The sequence below is a fragment of the Silene latifolia genome, chromosome 8 (genome assembly GCF_048544455.1).
Source record: "Silene latifolia isolate original U9 population chromosome 8, ASM4854445v1, whole genome shotgun sequence".
NCBI classification, from domain to species: Eukaryota; Viridiplantae; Streptophyta; class Magnoliopsida; order Caryophyllales; family Caryophyllaceae; genus Silene; species Silene latifolia.
In genome coordinates this window covers 112,211,171-112,219,665 of record NC_133533.1, presented here as the reverse complement: position 1 = coordinate 112,219,665, position 8,495 = coordinate 112,211,171, and positions in this window count along the sequence as shown.

Here is an 8,495-nt window from a genome sequence, read left to right as displayed (position 1 = left end):
GTATAATACACGGTTTTTCGGGATTCGAGGGTACCGGAACAAAATTCTCCGGAAATCGCGCAGAAAATTCCTCGGGTCAAATAAAGGGGGCACGCAAAATTTGAGTAGCAACGGAAGACATTTTGGGGTGACGGTATCCCATAATCCATCATTCTTCGAACCTCGGATAATCGTGAAATGTATTAATACTCGTTATCCGAGGCTGAAATCGAATAAGTTAACTACTGAAATGACCTCAGACGCGTGATAAAAAAACTGGGAGAAAAAGAAACAGGGTCCGGTACGACCTCCTGAACGGCTCAAATTGAATAATACACGGTCTTTTCGGGATTCCAGGGTACCGGAACAAAATTCTTCGGAAATCGCACTGAATATTACTCGGGTCAAATAAAGCAGCCACGCAAAATTTGAGTAGCAACGGAAGATATTTGGGGGTGCCGGTATGCCATAAATCAGCATTTATCAAACCTCGGATAATCGTGAAAAATGTATTAATACCCGTTATTCGAGGCTGAAATCGAACAGGTTAACTTCTGAAATGAACTCGGACGGGTGATAAAAATAACCGGAAGAAAAAGAAACAGGGTCCGGTACGACCTCACGAACGGTTAAAATTGAAGTGTATAATACACGGTTTTTCGAGATTCCAGGTTACCAGAACAAAATTCTCCGGAAATCACGCAAAAAAATCCTCTGGTAAGATAAAGCGGCCTTGCAAAATTTGAGTAGCAACGGAAGAGATTTGGGGGCGCCGATATGCCATAAATCAGCATTCGTCGAACCTCCAATAATCGTGAAAAATGTATTAATACTCGTTATCCGAGGCTGAAATCGAATAGGTTAACTCCTGAAATGACCTCGGACGCGTCTTAAAAAAACCGGGAGAAAAAGATAGAGGGTCCGGTACAACCTCCCGAACGGCTCAAATTGAAGTGTATAATACACGGATTTTCGGGATTCCAGGGTACCGGAACAAAATTCTCCGGAAATCGCGCAGAAAATTCCTCGGGTCAGATAAAGAGGGCACGCAAAATTTGAGTAGCAACAGAAGACATTTGGGGGTACCAGTATTCCATAATCCAGCATTTTTCGAACCTCGGATAATCGTGAAAAACGTATTAATACTCGTTCTCCGAGGCTAAAATCGAATAAGTTAACTACTGAAATGACCTCAGACGCGTGATAAAAAAAAACTGGGAGAAAAAGAAACAGGGTCTGGTACGACCTCCCGAACGGCTCAAATTGAAGTGTATAAATACACGGTTTTTGGGATTCCGGGGTACCAGAACAAAACTCTCTGAAAATCGCGCAGAAAGTTCTTCGGATCAGATAAAGTGGCCACGGAAAACTTGAGTGGCAACGGAAGACGTTTGGGGGTGCCGGTATGCCGTAAGTCAGCTTTCGACGAACCTCGGATAATCGTGAAAATTGTATTAATACTCTTTATCTGAGGCTGAAATCGAATAGTTTAACTCCCCAAATGACCGCGGACACGTAATAAAAAAACGGGAGAAAAAGAAACAAGGTCTGGTACGACCTCCCAAACGACTCAAATTGAAATGTATAATACACGGTTTTTCGGGATTCCAGGGTACAAGAACAAAATTCTCCGGAAATCGGGCAGAAAGTTCATCGGGTCAGATAAAGCGGCCACGCAAAATTTGAGTAGCAACGGAAGGCCTTTGGGGGTGCCAGTATGCCATAAACCAGCATTCGTAGAACCTCGGATAATCGTGAAAAATGTATTAATACTCGTTATCCGAGGCTGAAATCGAATAGGTTAACTCCTAAAATGACCTCGGAAGCGTGATAAAAAAACCGGTAGAAAAAGAAACAGGGTCTGGAACGACCTCCCGAACGGCTCAAATTGAAGTGTATAATACACGGTTGTTCGGGATTCCAAGGTATCGGAACAAAATTCTCCGGAAATAGCGCAGAAAGTTACTCGGGTCAGATAAAGCGACCATGCAAAATTTGAGTAGTAACGGAAGACATTTGAGGGTGTCGGTATGCCATAAACCAGCATTCGTCGAACCTCGGATAATCGTGAAAAATATATTAATACTCGTTATCTGAGGCTGATATCGAATAGGTTAACTCCTGAATTAACCTCGAACGCATGATAAAAAAATAGAGAGAAAAAGAAACAGGGTCCGGTACGACCTCCCGAACGGCTCAAATTGAAGTATATAATACACGGTTTTTCGGGATTCCAGGGTACCGGAACAAAATTCTCCGAAAATAGCGCAGAAAGTTCCTCGGGTCAGATAAAGCGGTCACGCAAAATTTGAGTAGCAACGGAATACATTTGGGAGTGCCGGTATGTCCAAAACCAGCATTCGTCGGACCTCGGACAATCGTGAAAAATATATTAATACTCGTTATCCGAGGATGAAATCGAATATGTTAACTCCTGAAATGACCTCAGACGCGTGATTAAAAAACCGTGAGAAAAAGAAACATGGTCCGGTACGACCTCCCGAACGGCTCAAATTAAAGTGTATAATACACGGTTTTTCGGGGTTACAGGGTACCGGAACAAAATTCTCCGGAAATCGCGCAGAAAGTTTCTCGGGTCAGATAAAGCGGCCTCGCAAAATTTGAGTAGCAACGGAAGACATTTGGGGGTGTTGTATGGCATAAACCAGTATTCGTCGAACCTCGGATAATCGTGAAAAATTTATTAATACTGGTTATCCGAGGCTGAAATCGAATAGGTTAACTCGTGAAATGACCTCAAAAGCGTGATAAAAAAACCGGGAGAAAAAGAAACAGGGTCCGATACGACCTCCCGAACGGCTCAAATTAAAGTTTATAAATACACTGTTTTTCGGGATTCCAGGGTACCGGAACAAAATTCTCCGGAAATCGCGCACAAAGTTCCTCGAGTCAGATAAAGCGGCCACGAAAAATTTGAGTAGCAATGGAAGACATTTGGGGGTGCCGGTACGGTATGCCATAAACCTGCATTCGTCGAACCTCGGATAATCGTGAAAAATATATTAATACTCGTTATTTGAGGCTGAAATCGAATAGGTTAACTCCTGAATTAACCTCGGACGCGTGAGAAAAAAATTGAGAGAAAAAGAAATAGGGTCCGATACGACCTCCCGAACAACTCAAATTGAAGTATATAATACACGGTTTTTCGGGATTCCAGGGTACCGGAACAAAATTCTCCGAAAATCGCGCAGAAAGTTCCTCCAGTCAGATAAAGCGGTCACGCAAAATTTGAGTAGCAACGGAAGACATTTGGGGGTGCCAGTATGTCATAAACCAGCATTCGTCGGACCTCGGACAATCGTGAAAAATGTATTAATACTAGTTATCCGAGGCTGAAATCGAATATGTTAACTCCTAAAATGACCTCAAACGCGTGATTAAAAGACCATGAGAAAAATTAACATGGTCCGGTACGACCTCCCGAACGGCTCAAATTAAAGTGTATAATACACGGTTTTTCGGGATTCCAGGGTACCGGAACAAAATTCTCCGGAAATCGCGCAGAAAGTTCCTCGGGTCAGATAAAGCGGCCACGCAAAATTTGAGTAGCAACCGAAGACATTTGGGGGTGTTGTATGCCATAAACCAGCATTCGTCGAACCTCGGATAATCGTGAAAAATGTATTAATACTCGTTATCCGAGGCTGAAATCGAATCGGTTAACTCCTGAAATTACCTCAAAAGCGTGATAAAAAAACAGGGAGAAAAAGAAACAGGGTCCGATACGACCTCCCGAACGGCTCAAATTAAAGTTTATAAATACACGGTTTTTCGGGATTCCTGGGTACCGGAACAAAAATCTCCGGAAATCGCGCACAAAGTTCCTCGAGTCAGATAAAGTGACCACGAAAAATTTGAGTAGCAATGGAAGACATTTGGGGGTGCCGGTATGCTATAAACCACCATTCGTTGAACCTCGGATAATCGTGAAAAATGTATTAATACTCATTATCCGAGGTTGAAATTGAACAGGTTAACTCTTGAAATGACCTCGGACGCGTGATATAAAAACCGGGAGAAAAAAAATATGGTCCAGTACGACCTCCCGAACGGCTCAAATTGAAGTGCATAAATACACGGCTTTTCAGGATTCCAGGGTACCGGAACAAAATTCTCCGGAAATCGCGCAGAAAGTTCCTAGGGTCAGATAAAGCGGCCATGCAAAATTTGAGTAACAACGGAAGACCTTTGGGGGTGCCGGTATGCCATAAACCAGCATTCGTCGAACCTCGGATAATCGTGAAAAATGTATTAATACTCGTTATCCGAGGCTGAAATCGATTAGGTTAACTCCTAAAATGACCTCGGAAGCATGATAAAAACCCGGGAGAAAAAGAAACAGGTTCCGGTATGACCTCTCGAACGGCTCAAATTGAAGTGTATAATACACGATTTTTCGGGATTCCAAGTACCGGAACAAAATTCCCCGGAAATCACGCAGAAAATTCCTCGGGTCAGATAAAGGGATCATGCAAAATTTGAGTAGTAACGGAAGACATTTGGGGGTTCCGGTATGCCTTAAACCAGCATTCGTCGAACCTCCAATAATCGTGATAAATGTATTAATACTCGTTATCCGAGGCAAAAATCGAATAGGTTAACTCCTGAATCGACCTCGGACGCATGATAAAAAAAAATAGAGAGAAAAAGAAACAGGGTCCGATAAGACCTCCCGAACGGCTCAAATTGAAGTATATAATACACGGTTTTTCGGGATTCCAGAGTACCGGAACAAAATTCTCCGAAAATCGCACAGAAAGATCCTCGGGTCAGATAAAGAGGCCACGCAAAATTTGAGTAGCAACGAAAGACATTTGGGGGTGCCAGTATGTCATAAACCAGCATTCCTCGAACCTCGGATAATCGTGAAAAATGTATTAATACTCGTTTTTCGAAGCTGAAATAGAATATGTTAACTCTTGAAATGACCTCGGACGCGTGATAAAAAAACCGGCAGAAAAAGAAACAGGGTCCGGTACGACCTCCCGAACAGCTCAAGTTGAAGTGTATAATACACGGTTTTTCGGGATTCCTGGGTACCGGAAAAAAATTCTCCGAAAATCGCGTAAAAAGTTCCTCAGGTCAGATAAAGCGGTCACGCAAAATTTGAGTAGCAACGGAAGACATTTGGGGATGCCGGTATGCTATAAACCAGCATTCGTCGAACCTCGGATAATCGTGAAAAATATATTAATACTCGTTATCCGAGGCTGAAATCGAATAGGTTAACTTCTGAAATGACCTCGGACGCGTGATAAAAAACCGGGAGAAAAAGAAACAGGGTCCGTAGATCCTCCTGAACGGCTCAAATTGAAGTGTATAATACACGTAGGGTTGGGCACCGGTCCAAAATCGGACGGAACCGGTTTGGACTGGAACCGTAATTGGCAAAATTCACGGACCGGGACCGGACCGGAAACATTCCGCTCAAAGACCGGACCAGACCGGTTGGACCGGAATTACCCACTTTTTCAAATTCGGTCCAAAAATTCAGGTCCATTGGACCGGATCGGACCGGTGGGACCGGATTGGACCGGAATAAAAATACAATTTTAAGAAAAAAATGAAAATAACCATAATTCCGGGCATTCCGGTCCACCGGTTTGGACCGGAAACCGGAATCTTGGAAAATGGTGGACCGGAGAGCGGACCGGGATTTTTAATTCCGGTTCCGGTCCACTCGATTCCGGTCCGGACCGGATTATGCCCACCCCTACTGGCTACTGGTGGGAGCTCGTAATGTACCATGTTTCTTTTTTTCCATGGTTTTTTTTACCACGTGTCCGAGGTCATTCAGGAGTTAACCTATTCGATTTCAACCCCAACTAACGAGTACTAATCCAATTTTCACGATTATCCGGAGTTCGACAAATGCTTGTTTATCGTATACTGGCACCCCAAATGTCCTCCGTTGCTTTCTAAATTTTGTGTGGCTTCTTTACGTGATCCGATGAACCTTTTGATTGATTTCCTGATAATTTTGTTCCGGAATCCCGAAAATCGTGTATTCATACACTTCAATTTGAGCCGTTCGGGAGGTCGTAGCGGCCACATTTCTTTCTTTGACCGGTTTTCTATACCACGTTTTCGATGTTATTTTAGGAGTTAACCTATTCGATTTGAGGCCCAAATAACGAGTACTAATCCAATTTTCACGATTTTCCGAGGTTCGACGAATGCTTGTTTATCGCATACCGGCACCTCCATATGTCCGTCGTTGCTTCTCAAGTTTTGTGTAGCTTATTTACCTGATCAGATGAACCTTCTGATTGATTTCCTTAGAATTTTGTTTCAGAAACCCTAGAACCCGAAAATCGTGTATCATACAATTTAATTTGAGCCGTTCGGGAGGTCGTACCGGCCACGTTTCTTTCTTTGCCCGGTGTTCTATCACGTTTCCCATGTCATTTTAGGAGTTAACCTATTCGTTATGAGGCCCAAATAACGAGTAGTAATCCATTTTTCACGATTATCCGAGGTTTGATGAATACTTGTTTATCGCATAACAGCACCTGCAAATTTCCTCATTTGCTCCTCAAATTTTGTGTGGCCGCTTTACCTAATCCGAGAAACCTACTTTGTTATTTCCACAGAATTTTATTCGGGACCCTAGAATCCCGAAAACCGTGTATTATATATATTCTTTTCACTTTGAGCCGTACGGGAGGTTGTATCGGACCACAATTCTTTCTTTGCCCGTTTTTTCTACCACGTTTATGATGTCATTTTAGGAGTTAAACTATTCGATTTGAGACCCAAATAACCAATACTAATCCATTTTTCATGATTTGCGAGGTTCAACGAATACTCGTTTATCGTATACCGGCAACCCCAAATGTCTTCCGTTGCTTTTTAAATTCTGTGTGGCCTCGTTACCTCATCCGAGGAACTTTCTTTGTAATTTCCGAAAATTTTTGTTCCGGGGCTCTGGAATCCCGAACACCGTGTATTATACACTTCAATTTGAGCCGTTCGGGAGGTCTTACCAGAGAAGTTTTATTTTTCTTTCCGGTTTTTTCGCCTATGTGTCCGAGGTCATTTCAGGAGTAAACATATTCGATTTAAGCCCCAAATAACGAGTATTAATCCATTTTCACGATTATATCAGGTTCGACGAATGCATGTATATCGCATACCGGCACCCCCAAATGTCCTCTGTTGCTCCTTAAATTTTATGTGGTTGCATTACCTGATCCGATGAACCTTTTGATTGATTTCCAGAGAATTTTATTCCAGAACCCTGAAATTTCAAAAATCGTGTATTTTATATACTTCAATTTGTTAGTTCTTTTCATTATTGCAACAACATTGCGGAAATGCCTTGAAGACTTCTCGCATGTGAAATCCGGCAATATACCAAAAATCAAACGTAAATAATTCTATAAAACGGAGGAATTGCGTGACACATTATGTTAATAGGCTTTGCTGAAGTGCGAGTAATGAACGTGTATTATTTTGGATTTTCTACAATTCATATTGACCATTGCGGATCTTGATTTAATATATAAATCCTTTTACTTCAAAATAAAAATAAAAATTAGCAACCCAAAACTGACACATGTATTGTTATCTGCCAAATAAAAAAAATACTCTCTTCGTCCTGGTCATTTAAATTTGTTTACCATTTCTATTTTGGGTGTCTCAATTAATTGTTTACCATTGTATTTTAAGAAAGATTTTGATGAACAATTTGATCCTCCATACTCGATCATTTTGGTTCACTTGTCATCAAACAATTAGCCTTCTCCTCTTTGCTTGGTCTTTGTGCCAAAATCAAAGGTAAACAAATGAATTGGACGGAGGGTGTATAACACACATTTCAGTAAGATATAAAACATCTAAATAAGGTTATCTATTTTACACTCGTCATATGCAATAAGTGGGAACCCCTTTAATAACAAAGGATGCATGTAAGAGGATGGCAACCAATCTCGACACGCTATCATTATCATAGTAAAAATATCTGAAATGTACATAACGAATCATTATACACTCGTCGAAATTACAAAAGTTACATCACTTACATAGTTACATGCATTATCATGCAATTATACTCCTATTAAATATGGGAGGATCCTCTCCAATTCTCCATATATGCTTGACAAAAATAGGAGGAAAAAGGGAATTTGAGATTGTGATTCGAGTTTGACTCCATTGGGGATTCAAATGATACGGATCCGTTGACATGAATCATCATATCGACATATGAAGAAAAATACACATTCAACCTATATCATGAAGATACGGACAATCAAGCTGATCATATACTGATGATATACGCAAATATTTTCTTTTTTTTGACAAAAATAAGTCTCTAAAATCAAAATCAGTATTGTATCCCCTTTTTTTTTTTATTAAAAGGCGGGGTAGGGTCCCAAACAAGCTTACAAAACGATAACCAACCCAAATAAAAACAGATAAAATCTTAGCAATTGCCAGCATCAAAAAACAAGTCGCGGAATCGTCCTTTGCCCTATCCTTTTCTCTTTCCA